General features: G+C 48.3%; 1 non-coding gene across 1 annotated transcript; it reads left to right on the forward strand.

Annotated features, from left to right (window-relative positions):
• Window positions 1–11,771: 11,771 nt before the first annotated feature.
• On the forward strand, window positions 11,772–11,879 carry LOC131764762 (U6 spliceosomal RNA). The gene has a single exon (XR_009337959.1). It is a non-coding gene; the product is annotated as a U6 spliceosomal RNA (small nuclear RNA).
• Window positions 11,880–12,097: the final 218 nt, after the last annotated feature.

A 12,097-nucleotide genomic window follows, 5' to 3' on the forward strand; every position in this document is an offset into this window, starting at 1 on the left:
TGCCGGGCCTGCTGTCCAGAATCCCCTCTGCTCCCAGTAGCCACCTTGGGCTGAAGGCCAACATGAAGCAGCTTGAAGCCTCATCAGCAGGACAGGGATCGAAAGGCAGGGCGATGCTTCTGTGGTCCATGTCACCACGAGATGTAAATTGGTCAGGCTTGAAAGTTCTTCCTGAATAAACGAACCGACTGTTTGGAGAACTGGACGTTTCCTGTATATCTGTCTATCTGACTTGAAAGAGTTATCGAGGCTCCTTGAAGGTACCTATTTTTCAACTAAATTGTCACGTACATATGATTATGTATGTACGTTACAATCAAAGCTTCTTGAAGGTAGCTATTTTTCAATTAAATTGTCACGTACATGACTATATATGTGTATATATAGTTATAAAGTAATATTCTGAATACTATTTCATAATTATTTTATATTCTGAATATTCCGAATATTATTTTATAAATAAATGAAAATATTTGCAGAAAATAAAATGTGATTCCACAGATAGTGATATGTGTTTGTTTATTGGCAAGAGCAGTTCTTCACAAGAAGGAATAGAAGAACTCGTTTGTCATTTTTCTCACTCGTTCAGTAAAGTCGCACTTGAAAATTTTATTACAGTCTTCCCTTCCCCTCTCCACCTGCACACCAGATGTCCCTTTACCTGCTCTATTTTTTCTACAGTATTTATAACTTCTAATATACCACGCAATTTACTGTTTATTGTTTACCGTCTGCTTCCACACTCCCTTCCCACCCTTATAACGTAAGCTTTCAAGACAACCATTTTTGTTGTTGTTTCCTTATGTGTCCCAAGTACACAGAACAGTGATTGGCATACACAAGACACTCAGAATTAACTTTTGAATGAATGAATGAGTGAATGACTACATCTGCCTTACCCCCCAAAATCAAAAGCATCGGATATTTACACAGAACCAGCAAACACTTCTGGTCAGTGTGAATCTAAACGGAAGGCTGGGTAGGCATTGGGGTGGAGGGTACACTCTGGAGGATGGAAGACTCAGACTCACAGGCACATAATTAAGATGTGACAAAAGAGCTGTCCGAGTGGGCATAGAACAAACAGGATCGATGTTTAAAGGACCAATGCAAGAACCTGAGACCACCTGGAACAAACCACAGAAATGAGCCCCCAGAAAGCCTGTGGGAGCCCCACTCTCAGATATCTTTGAAACCAGTTATCCGAAGAGGTCAGTTTCCAGAGTGCCTGCTTGTAGGACACAGGCTGCACAGACAGAGTCTTTGTAAGCTTCCCATGCTCTCTCTTTCTGAGATTCTGTGAACTTCTCAGTCCATCCCAGTGGCAGGAATTCACACCACCTCAACCCCTCTGGCAATGCTGGCAACACGACTGATGTGAAAGGGACTGCAGACTTGGATCAAGGAGAGAGAGAAGCGGGTGAGGATGAGGTCAGAAACCAAGCCGAACAGTCTGGGGAAAGAGCTGGGGCAGGGCTGCCTTGTGGTCTGCTCACTTGCCCTGGACCCTCCCAGACGCACGTTAATTCTGCAGGGCTTTCAGCAGGTCTTTCCCTGGCAGCACTCAGATCATCTCTGAAATCAACACAATGCATTTTACAGCTCCTTCCGCAGACTGTGATGTAGGGATGGAGGTCCTGGGGAGCCGCAGGGCTCAAGAGCTGGAACCAGCTCATGAGGTTGAGTCCCAGAGGAGTAAAACGGGGTGTCTGTTGGGTTGAGACCTCAATTCCATCCATCTTACTAAATCCTTATCCCACTTGTCCACCTGCCCAGCCCATAACTGATGCAAACTGTGTTATCTAGTCTCTCTTCTCTGCATTCCTGAGGTGGTCTATTTTAATAGGGCCAGTGAGATCCTTAAACTACCTTTGGGTTCTCTGAATAAGATGTGCCTCTGTGGGGTGGTGGATGTGGATTCGTTTCGTGTCACAGAGACGCATGTGCGGGCCTCTTGGGGCGTGGCTGAGCGCAGCAGAGCATGCTCTATGTTTCACGTCTTTGAGACAGTAATCTTGTTAAAAATGAGGACCCTTCTTCATTAAATCATAAATCACGTCCCACCAACAGCAACAGAACTCAATACAAATCTCTTTATAGGCAGAGGTAGCTTGGAATTAAACTTGGAATTGAATTTGGGGAGGAGGGTCATTTCTGGCTTTCAAGGCAAACTCAGAATGAGGCAGTCTCACTTCCTGTTGGGGACACTTACCACCTCGAAAGTGAACAGTAAGCAGGTAGGTGACGGTTGTTTGAAATTTGAACCGTTTTGATGCTGTCACTCAGCCCTGGTAACTGATGGTGAGGCGCTGAGCTTGGGCCAGTAGCTGAAGGGGGACTTTTCTTTGAAAAAGTTAGCAGCGGCCCAAAGACACTCCTACAGACCTAGTGGCTTAATTCTTACTTTAATCAGAAGGCTGAGGTTTCTTGAAAGGCCTCCTCCTTTCCTTCATTTTTCGACCCAACTGGCTGCACTCATAGCTGATGGTTCTCAGCGCAGTTCAGTGGCTGCCTCTGTCCTGACAGGGCAAGTGGCCAACTGGATCTTAAACCAGCCAGTAAACAAGATGTACTGGAATTGACGGAGGGTTGGTGGAAGTGCCTGCCAGGGGGAGGAAGCCGACCACGGGTGCAGAGTCGTTAACTCCGAGGTTAACTACCCATTGAAATGCAGTCTAAACCGAGCCCTGCCCTTTCTTCAGCAGGTTTTCATTAGCTGCTTGATCTGCAAAGGAATAGAGATACTGCGCAAGATAAGGGCTGGGGACAGCCTGCCTTGGTTCACTGGGTTCTAGCAAGCTTGCCAAAAAGCTGAAGGGGGTGGGGGAGATTAAAAAGCGTCTTAAATGTAAAATTAACGTACCATATCTTGTTTTAGAAACACACACGCCTCAGCAGCTCTGATGCCATATTTCTATGTGAACTGTGAGTGTGGCTTATGTTAAAGGCCTACCCCACCCTCCCACTGGCCCGGCTACGCTGCATTCAACCGGGGGCAGCTTCCCAATAAGCCCATTGCCCAAGGCGCCAGGGTGCCTTGCTCAGAGCAAAATCGCCAAAGCGGTGGCTTCACTCCTCTCCATCCTATGGCATTACTCAACGTGGATTTTCAAGTTTCCCTTTCACACCGATTCTACCCACGGTTTGTTTTCCTGGGAGGCTCAGGATTTCTTTGCAGATGATTCCCCAGGAGGCCTCCACTGTTTCCCCAGTTCTGATTGCTTTATATTCTATTTTCAGCCTCTGAACACAGATAACTCTTTTGTTCTGTTCGGAGCCGTCATGCTGACACGGCGTCCTTCCTGCTTTATAACGTCTGTCTTTCTGTGTATTTATCTCTGCAGGCATGTACCTCCGAAGAAAGAAGAGTCAGGTATGCGTTGATTCCCTGCAGGCTACTTGGTTGTTTATGTCTCTACAAAGCACTCGCCCCAAAAAGAACGTGTACAGCGCTAAACATCCCAGAAAACAAACCATCGCAACATCAGGTAACCAAGTCAGGCACACAGGGAACTCACAACAAATCTATTTTGTCCTTTGCACGGGAACAAGTGGTGCCCAGGAGTGCCCACACTCGAGTGGGAAAAGGCGGGTGTTAGGAGAAACAAGACGCGTGACGTTGCAGTCAGGATTTCTTCCTTTCCCAGAGCTCCTGCACCTGCCCCCAGGGCAGCCAGGCCAAGAACAGGAGAGGGTTCTCCAGTGGAAGGCTCCAAATGAGACTCCTGAAGGCTCTGCCCTGGAGTTCCTGGAGGTGGTGGTGTGTGTGGATCTGGAAGTCCTATCTGGCTTCCCATGAGTCCCTTGTAGTTATGCTACCCATTCCAAGTTCCTCAAATAGAGGTGATTAACAGATGATTCCAAAAGGAAACTTCTGGAAGCTGACAAAAATGGGCTGCTTTAGGCTCTGAGGAAGAATGGGGTTTTGTGCTGTTGCATTCTTCCACAGGGCCTTTTACAGAGACATGATGAAATTTTAAAAGGCAAGGCACAGTCTAGGTAGTGTCACCGTGAAAGATGCTGGGACCCTCCTGCGTTAAACGACTGTAACCACAACAGAAATCAAACGAAGAACCAAAGCACTGATTGTCAGCCAGGTGTCCTCCCCTCCCCACACCTCCTTTCCCTCTCTTTCCCACTTTCCCAGCCAACTGAAATCATGCCGGTGTTACTGCTATCTCCAGGGGTTAAGGTTTCTCTCTCAGGGCTACCGTTTTGGGTTGGCCTCAGCCTATCAGTGGAGATGCTCTCAGCTAGGAATGCCTGGGGGTGCTCACCTGGGCCCCTGCTACTGCTAGGAGCCCCCGCTACTGCTAGGAGCCCCCGCCACGGAAGCAGCAGTTGAGACCGGACCAGCCCTTGTGGTTTTGTTATGATTGCAGGGCACACCTCACTGACAACCATCGGGGAACTTTGAAAAGCCAAGGTACATAACTCATGAGTCCTGGGGGCCAACAGCGAGGTCATGGGGACAGAGAGAGAGAGAACACAGACCTGGGGTTCTGCCTTTATCGGGGTCGGGGGTGGGGCGCCTAGGGTTTCGTGGGTTCACTCTTTAATGGTGAATTTAAAACATGAGTGGGGATTAAAGCACAGGAAGGGGGAAGCCCGGTGACTCAGGTGGGCAGCAGTGTAGGTCACCCAGGGCTTTCTACCAGGGGAGCTTCAGGGGCGGGGCGGCCTGGCTCCCGTCTAGCAGTGTAGCTGGCGAAGTGTTTATTCCAGATGGATGTCTTTGAAGTGGATACCTCCGTAATCAAAAGGTTACTGTCATGCACTTACGAAACAATAAAAACGCTGATTGTCTGGCGCTCACACCACAGCTACCCTGTGAGAAAGTGTCGCTCCAGCCTTCAACCCGAAGGCCAGTCCCTACCACCTGAGCACTGACCGTGCTGAAGCTGAGCCATCACCTGTCTTGTGTAGGCAGCCTGCTCACCTCCAGACACTGTCCTACACATTCAGTTCTACCAACACACATGACAGTTCGTTCGTCTGGCCACTCTCTTCATCCAGGAGGGCGAATTCTTGATTGTTCTGTGGCTTTTCTCTGTCACTTCATGCTCTGCAATCTTAATTAGCTGACAGTGTGCTCTGGTCCAGCTCTCCAGGGTAGGATCCAGGGGTGACCCTTATCTATATGTCTCGTAGACAGCTCCCGGCTTGAATGGGGGCAGCCCAAGAGTTTAGGAGGGGCACAGCCTGGCCCCTAACAACCCGAGTGTTTCTGTGGGTGAGCGGTCCTGGGCTGGAGCCTCCTCAGGACTTTGAATTTCAGCCAGGATTCTTGAGCCTCAGCCTGAGTGAGGCCCTTAGGATGGAGCTTGACGAGAATGGTCTCAGAAGGGAATCAAAATCATTTTCTCTCCTGGCGTGAGAGCTTCTCCCCAACCCTGACTCCGCAGGCTCCCTCGCAGAAAGGCTCAGGCCCAGGTGGCAGAGAGACCCCAAGAATCAGCCCTTGGTGTCATTTCTAAACCGTAGTCCAGACTCAGGATCCCATCAGCCCCTCTGGCACTGGCAGAGACATCATTAGCTGCCTGGCCGTTGCTGCTGGACCTCCTCACACAGGAATCCCCAGAGCAGCTCAACACTGCACGTGTGTTCAGATAAGTGCAGCAATGACACGGTCAAGGTCTCCCACAGCTATAGTCCTGATGCAGTTGAATGTGGCAGCATTTGTCTAATGCCTGTTACAGGCAAGATGGTTTGGCCATCACTAAAGGGAGTAAAAAACCAACTGTTCAAGTAGTGAAGATTGATACCATACACAAATAACTGTAATAAAGAGCAGAGTGTTTATGAATAAGAATGTGTGATTACAGACCCAAATAAAGTGCTGTGGGAGCACAAAGAAGGAAGCAGTGACTCCCATTGGGAAGGGGAAGTAAGAAGAGGGAGAGGAGCGAGGCTTCCTTCATTTGGGCCTTGCAGGCAGCATCTTGAAAGGATTCTTACTGAGTGAGGCCAATCAAAAGTCCTTCAGGGTAGCTCTTTCCCCTGGCTGAGGCACATGGTAGACGTTCAAGACACCAGAGTTGCATGTGTTATTTTATGGTGATTTGACAGGTTTTGAGGAAAGAGTGATGTTCAAAATACTTCAGGAAAATATCTAAAAGTGGAAGTCTGTGGATTGATTGAATGAGGGTGAGACTGGGGGTCTCGGCTAAGAAAAAGAAGGGCTATGAGAACAAGGGATTTTTTTTTAAGATTTATTTTTTAAAATTTTATTTATTTTTGGCTGCACCAGGTCTCAGTTGCGACACGCAGGATCTTCACTGTGGTGCGCGGGCTTCTCTGTAGTTGTGGTGCGGGTTCCAGGCGCGCAGGGCTCTGTAGTTTGAGGCACGTGGGGGTCTCTCATTGAGGAGCGCAAGCTCAGTAGTTGTGGCACACGGGCTCAGTTGCCCCACGGCACTGGGATCCTAGTTCCCTGACCAGGGATCAGACCTGCATTCCCTGCATTGTGAGGCAGATTCTTTACCACTGGACCACCAGGGAAGTCCACAAGAGCAAGGGATTTTTTTTTTTTAACATCTTTATTGGAGTATAATTGCTTTCCAATGGTGTGTTAGTTTCTGCTTTACAACAAAGTGAATCAGTTATACATATACATATGTTCCCATATCTCTTCCCTCTTGCATCTCCCTCCCTCCCACCCTCCCTATCCCACCCCTCTAGGTGGTCACAAAGGAGAGAGGTGATCTCCCTGTGCTATGTGGCAGCTTCCCACTAGCTATCTATTTTACATTTGGTAGTGTATACATGTCCCTGCCACTCTCTCACTTCATCACAGCTTACCCTTCCCCCTCCCCATATCCTCAAGTCCATGCTCTAGTATGTGTTTTATTCCCGTCCTACCACTAATCTCTTCATGACATTTTTTTTTCTTAGATTCCATATATATGTGTTAGCATACGGTATTTGTTTTTCTCCTTAGATTTTTTTTTCTTCCTTAGATTTTTTTTTTTCTTAGACTCCATATTTTCTTAGATTTTTTTTCTTAGATTTCTTTTTTCTTAGATTTTTTTTTCTTAGATTCCATATATATGTGTTAGCATACGGTATGTGTTTTTCTCCTTCTGACTTACTTCACTCCGTATGACAGACTCCAGGTCTATCCACCTCATTACAAATAACTCAATTTCATTTCTTTTTATGGCTGAGTAATATTCCATTGTATATATGTGCCACATCTTCTTTATCCATTCATCTGTTGATGGACACTTAGGTTGATTCCATGTCCTGGCTATTGTAAATAGAGCTGCAATAAACATTTTGGTACATGACTCTTTTTGAATTATGGTTTTCTCAGGGTATATGCCCAGTAGTGGGATTGCAGGGTCATATGGTAGTTCTATTTGTAGTTTTTTAAGGACCCTCCATACTGTTCTCCATAGTGGCTGTACCAATTTACATTCCCAGCAGCAGTGCAAGAGTGTTCCCTTTTCTCCACACCCTCTCCAGCATTTATTGTTTCTAGAGTTTTTGATGATGGCCAGTGTGACCGGTGTGAGATGATACCTCATTGTAGTTTTGATTTGCATTTCTCTAATGATTAGTGATGTTGAGCATTCTTTCATGTGTTTGTTGGCAATCTGTATGTCTTCTTTGGAGAAATGTCTATTTAGTTCTTCTGCCCATTTTTGGATTGGGTTGTTTGTTTTTTTGTTACTGAGCTGCCTGAGTTGCTTATAAATTTTGGATATTAATCCTTGAGCAAGGGATTTTTGAATGGGAATGACAGAAGCAGGAGAAGGGACAGATGGTGGAGCCAATGTGAGGGGCGAGCAAACTAGAGGAGTCAGGTGTGGCATCATGGAAACGTAGGGAAGCAATACTGGCGTGGCTCTTGCTGACACAGCAGCACTGAAAGAACAGGAAGAGGTAGTCCGTTCAGTTTGAAAGCTGTCCAGCGTGAAGTGTCTGTCACCAGGGGATACTTCGTAAGGTGGGGATATGATTGCAAGAAGGAATGAGAGGGGAGAGGCGGCAGAAGTCACCAGACTTTCCCCCCAGACTCGCCCGGCCCTTCAGGCTCCTCCTCCTCACACCTCCTCCTAAACACAGCGTCCTCGGGGAAAGCCCTTCCTCACCCTCGCTACTCGCACCCTGATGTAGGCGTCTCCACTGGGTGCTCCCATAACATCCTGTACCTCCCACCGCACGGCACTTACCCCGTCTTATTGTGATCACGGTTTTAATTTTATGGTACAGAACTTGGCCCACGGAAGATGCTTAGTAAATATCTACTGAATAGATGAGAGGAAAGAAGGGAGGGAGAGAGGAGGGAGGGAGGAAGATCTGAAGTTCAGAAAAGAGCTAACTCCTAAAAGTGCCAACTTACATGTTGTTCGCAGATGAAGTCAGAGTGAAGGGGGAAAAAGACAAAAGAGTGTATGTGCAGAAAATGGACTCTAAGCCAGGACAGAACCTGTACATTTGGAAAGGAGGAGGATGGGGAGAGGGGACGAAAGGAGGAGAGACACACACAGTAAAGGAAACACAGTGATTTCAAGGCTTAGAGAAGAATCACGACAGAGAAGGACCCCTGCAAGGGGGAAACAGGAGACTTCAGGCCCAGGCCGGGGCTGTCACAGTGGAGCGCGGGGGATGCACGTAGTGACCAGAGGGAAAGAGGGCTTCGGACTCGACCTCCAGGAAGCCTGTGGTGGGAGTCGGGGAGAGAGTGAGGACGGACCCGTGCATGCCTGAGCCGCGCGTGAAGGTTCAAAGAGGAAGCGCCGGAGGGAGGAGGAGGATGTGACAGCAGCTCAGAGAGGAATGGGTCACAGACCTCGTCTCCACTCAAGGAGACTAGGGACTCTTCGTAACCTACGTGGAGAGGGCCACTGGACCAGAAAGAGAAGACACGTGGTGGAAGAAAGCCAGTGGGTCTGTAGGAGGGCTCCAAGTCAGGGTCAGAGACAAAGGGCGAGGAAGAGGGGGCAGGAAGGAGAGAAGGACAGGCAGGGAGAGCAGGCAGGTGAGAGAAGCGGAGGGCCCCCCTCGGATGAGCCAAGGTCACTTGCTGAGTGAGGGAGTCAGGAAGGACAGCAGAGGTGGACTGGGTCTTGGCAGGAGTGGAGACGGTGTGGAAATCCCTCTCTGGCTAAATAGGAAAGAATGTTGATGTGCAGGAGGCCTGGCCCCCACAGAGCCCTTAAAATAGCAGCACGCGGGCTCGGAGGTGTGCGCCTCTCCAGCAGCCCTCAGGTGTCCAGGGGAGAGTGAGCTCGACGAGATTTTCCGGGAAAAGGAAAAGGCTTTGCATCCATTCCAAGAATGGTGCCAAGCAGTGAAGTCAGACTAGTAGAGTCACTGGGACCACCGAGTCGCTGCCTGCAGGGGTGGCCGGCCCGCCCTGCCCCCTCCGCCTGGGGACCTGTGCAGTGTTCACCCCTGCAGCCCGCTCCCTGTGTCCAGCAGTGAGTATCCTGGGAGTCATGACCCCGGTCGTATCTGGGGCCAGCCTAACCGCAAGAAGGAGCAGGGAACTCCCTGCAGGAAGGTACAACGGGGTGTGCACTGGGAATACCTTACTACTTTGGAATTGCTGCCTATTTCACTGTTGGAGATGAGCCTTTGAAATCACAGTGAGGAGACAAACACAGTAAAGAGACGGGCCATCCATTGTGGTCCCCTGGGGACTGGCTTAGACTCATGCTGACTCCTAAAAATTAGCCGATATCAGCTGTCCCAGGAAATGACAGTGGCGCAGGGTCACTGGGACAGGCTATTTCGGAAGATAAGAAAGAGGGCAGAAGTGGACAGGTGCTGCAGTGAGCTAGACAGCAAGTCCCCTTGGGATTTGAGGGGGAAGGGAAGGAAATAGAGATGCGGAGCCTACAGAAAGAGGAAGTAGACTGGAACAAAAGCCAAACAAAACCCTGTATGCTCTGTAATTTTACTTGTAGTTGACTCTTTGGGGGGCAGTGGAGTATTTTGAGGAAAAACACCCTATTATCAAAGAATTTTGCAGAACACAGAGTGGGATTAGCTCAGTTTATTCTGTCAAAATAATCCACAGAGGTACAACAGAATAAAGTCAGGGAGTACTGGAGTGAAAACAGAAAATACAAAAATCAAAGGAGGGGCTTCCCTGGTGGCGCAGTGGTTGAGAGTCCGCCTGCCGATGCAGGGGACACGGGTTCGTGCCCCGGTCCGGGAGGATCCCACGTGCCGCGGAGCGGCTGGGCCCGTGAGCCGTGGCCGCTGGGCCTGCGCGTCCGGAGCCTGTGCTTCCGCAATGGGAGAGGCCACAACAGTGAGAGGCCCGCGTACTGACAAAAAAAAAAAAAAATCAAAGGAGGTCTGGATTGGGCATCCAGACCTGCTGGCTTATCTTGCACTCATGTCCCCTTGGGCAGACAGTCAGCAGGTTTCTGCAAGCTCCTCCCTTTCTCCTGAGAACTCAGTTTTGAGCACATGTAATGTGCTCTCTCATTTAATTATCCCAACCACCCTGCGAAGCAGGTACTATTGTTCCTCCCATCACACAGATGGGGAAACTGAGGCCCAGAGAAATTTAGTAACTTGTCCAAGGTCACTCATAGAGCAAGTAGCAGAGTACAGACTCAGATTCAGGCCAATATGACTGAAGTCTGCTCTTAACTGGAAGCTTCACCACCTTCCAGGTGCTGCCTTTTGCTGGAGACAGTAAAGAAAATAAGAAGGAAGAAAGGAGCAAGGAAGGAAGGAAGAAAGGAGCAAGGAAGGAAGGAAGGAAGGAGGAGGAAGGAGGGAGGCTGTATGGGAACATTCTGATAACTGAGAAATGGTTCTGCAGACACATTCCAGTAGGCAAGGGATGCAGTTATACCAGATGCAAGAGCAAAGCTCCAGTACCAACCAGTCCAGAAAGATGAGCTTCTGGGCACACAGGCCCCCAAAGTGTATACCACAGACTTGGATATTTTTACCCCTGGCTTATCCCCCCACCTTCCTGCCTCCCTTCCAAGTATTAGTAACATAACATTCTTTGATAATTTTTCCTTTTGAAGGAGATACTACTCTTACTAAAAGGTCAACCACCTAAAAATACTTTGCTCTGATTTTCCATGAGCTTTTCTTTTTTTTTTTTTTTTTTCTTTTTTGTGGTATGCGGGCCTCTCACTGTTGTGGCCTCTCCCGTTGCAGAGCACAGGCTCCGGACGCGCAGGCTCAGCGGCCATGGCTCACGGGCCCAGCCGCTCTGCGGCACGTGGGATCCTCCCAGACCGGGGCACGAACCCGCGTCCTCTGCGCCGGCAGGCAGATTCTCAACTACTGCGCCACCAGGGAAGCCAGCCTTTATTCTTAAAATTAAAAATCGTCTTCAAATTTCTTTCAGTTTGCGAAAACAGGTACAGGCATATCTCAGAGATATTCTAGGTTCAGTTCCAGACCATCACAATAAAGCAAGTCACATGGTATTTTTGGTTTCCCAGTGCATGTAAAAGTAATGTTTACACTATACATAGTCTAGTTTATTAAGTGTGCAATAGCATTATGTCTAAAAAACAATGTGCATACCTTAATTTAATAATACTTTCTTGGGACTTCCTGGTAGCGCAGTGGTTAAGAATCTGCCTGCCAATGCAGGGGGCACGGGTGCTGCAACTACTGAAGCCCACGTGCCTAGAGCCCATGCTCCACAACAAGAGAAGCCACAGCAATGAGAAGCCCGTGCACCGCAACAAAGAGTAGCCCCGCTCGCCGCCAAGTAGAGAAAGCCCACGCACAGCAACTGAGACCCAACGCAGCCAAGAAAAAAAAAAAAGTGTATTGCAGTGCTTGCTTCAGCAGCACATATACTAACATTGGGACAATAGAGACAAAATTCGCACGGCTTCTGCACAAAGGATAACACACAAATTCATGAAGCAGTCCATTTTTTTGAAAAAAAAATTTAACCCTTTGAGCAGCAAAATATTTTTTTAATACTTTCTTGCTAAAAAATACTAACCGTCATCTTATCTTTCAGTGAGTCATAGCAGTAACATCAAAGATCACTGATCACAGATCACCATGACAAATATAATAGTGAAAAAGTTTGAAATAGTGTGAGAATTAGCAAAATGTGACACAAAGACACGAAGCAAGCAGATGCTGTTGG

This window comes from Kogia breviceps, chromosome 10, assembly GCF_026419965.1.
Source record: "Kogia breviceps isolate mKogBre1 chromosome 10, mKogBre1 haplotype 1, whole genome shotgun sequence".
NCBI classification, from domain to species: Eukaryota; Metazoa; Chordata; class Mammalia; order Artiodactyla; family Physeteridae; genus Kogia; species Kogia breviceps.